Here is a 2,119-nt window from a genome sequence, read left to right as displayed (position 1 = left end):
TTGACTCCTCAAGGTGTGCATGCAGCAAGTAGCTTCCCAAAGCTAGCATGTAACAGTCCCAGCTTTCCACCTGATAAAACCACTAACACATGCAAGGTGACCAATAACCCTTTTTAACCAAAAACTTTTCCAGTTTCAGCAGTGAAAGTTTCGTGTTCCAGGAAGCTCTTCAATAGTAGCAAACAGGGACAGTAGTCACCCTAATCCCATGGTGCCTTATTCAGATCAGTCCTAAACTTATCTTAAACTCCAGAAGAAATAATTCTATTCTCTGAATTTTCTTTCTTTCTTTTCTTTCTTTCTTTCTCTATCTTTCTTTCTTCCCTTTCTTCATTTCCTTCTCTCTCTCTGTCTTTCTCTTTCTTTGACAGAGTCTCACTCTGTTGCCCAGGCTAGAATGCAGGGTCATGATCTCAGCTCACTGCAACCTCCCCCACCCCATACAAGTAATTCTGCTGCCTCAGCTTTCCAAGTAACTGGGATTACAGGCGCCCACTACTACGCCCAGCTAATTTTTCTATTTTTAGTAGAGATGGAGTTTCGCCATGTTGGCCAAGCTGGTCTCGAACTTCTGACCTCAGGTGATCCACCTGCCCAGCCTCCTGAAGTGCTGGAATTACAGGCATGAGCCACTATGTCCAGCTATTCTCTGAACTTTCTAATGGACTACAGAATCTGGAAACCTACTTGATCCTTAGCTATAGTCTAATATTTCAGGAAGTATAATTCCCCCAACTACTCCACCCACCAGGATATAGAAACACCAATGCATGGAGTGTATGCAGATACCAAGGTCATAGAAGTCTGGGGTATCCCTCAAGTTCATACAGCAAGTAGTTAAGGCAGCGGTAGAATCTAGGTTTTCTAATTCAGAAGACTCTAGTCACTAGACCAGCATTTCTCAATCGTGGTATATTGACACTGTGGGCCAGATAATTCTTTGTTGTGGGGGGCTGTCTTGTGCACTGAGGATTTTAGCAGCATCCCTGGCCTCTAGATCATTAGATGCCAGTAGCACCTTCTACTCCTCCAGTTGTGACAAAAATGTCTTCAGACATTGCCGAAATGTCCCTTGGGATAAAATTCCCTGTGCTTAAAACTCCATCTGGACCAGAATGTTCAGACCTCTCTGAAACTTCCTAGTGTAATCTTTTTTTCCTCTTTCCATTGCCTGCTAGAGGAAAACATCACATTTTAATTTTGGCCTTTGATAGGTTATGAGGGTGTATTCTAATTTACCTCTTGGCAGGGGATACCACGCTCAGGCAATTCTCAGTTTGAACATCAATGGGAAGATGTTATGCTGTTGACTGTGGCCTCACAATGGCCCGTAAAGCAGCTGGCCAATATTGGATTGTCTTAAGTCTGCAGTTAGAGGTAGCAGGTAGGCCTTCTGCAGACCAGAGAAATAGGTTCCAGGGTTTTCTTCCTCACTCGAACACAGCTTATGCCCTTTCACTTATTTTGTTTTAAAGCACAGCATGTGAAGAGTCATAGGACTCTGGATAAAAGCTAACAAATCCTTAGACACTAGTCTTCCTCTGCTGCCTTAAGTCCCACTGCAGAAGTGGCAAGGTTTATTGGTTATCCAATCTACTCCTCCCGAGAAACAGCTGCAAATAGTAGAGGGTCAAGATACTTACAGGAATATAAAAGAATTTATATAATTACCACATGTGTCATTTTCTATCTTAGGGAATTCTCTGCCAGGAGAAAAGAGTAATAGCTCTTCTTGGTGCTCAGAAAATGCTCTAAAGAGCAGAAGTAAAGCATTAAAAAGACAAAGTTCAGGAAACCCATCCAGTCTGAAAATGGTTAACATTGATGTGTTTCTATTTTTAAAAACTCTTAACTTCATTTGAGAGAAATGAAAACTTGGGAGCTGAACCAAAGTACCATCTATCTATACTTGGCTTCAGAGCAGAAGAGTCACAGAGTAGAAATTCAAAAACAAACTGAACATCACTGGAGACAAGTCAAATGACTACTCTACCCTATTTACTTGCTTAATAGTTGCCATGACAATATGGCCACACCTAGGCTTCTGGATCAGCAACATGGAATTCTCTGATCCCAAATGCCTGTCACACATGTCACCACTGCCTGTACGTTCTGTGAA

The 2,119-nt window shown here is 42.1% G+C and overlaps 1 protein-coding gene across 6 annotated transcripts in view; it reads right to left on the bottom strand.

Annotated features, from left to right (window-relative positions):
* SRGAP2 (SLIT-ROBO Rho GTPase activating protein 2) overlaps positions 1-2,119 on the bottom strand; it is a 269,932-nt gene that overhangs the window by 76,247 nt on the left and 191,566 nt on the right. The gene's annotated exons all lie outside the window — the stretch shown is intronic.

The sequence above is a fragment of the Cebus imitator genome, unplaced genomic scaffold, assembly GCF_001604975.1.
Source record: "Cebus imitator isolate Cc_AM_T3 unplaced genomic scaffold, Cebus_imitator-1.0 Scaffold38, whole genome shotgun sequence".
NCBI lineage: Eukaryota > Metazoa > Chordata > Mammalia > Primates > Cebidae > Cebus > Cebus imitator.
Note: the sequence above shows the minus strand (reverse complement) of the source record. Positions and strands in the feature narration are given on the sequence as shown.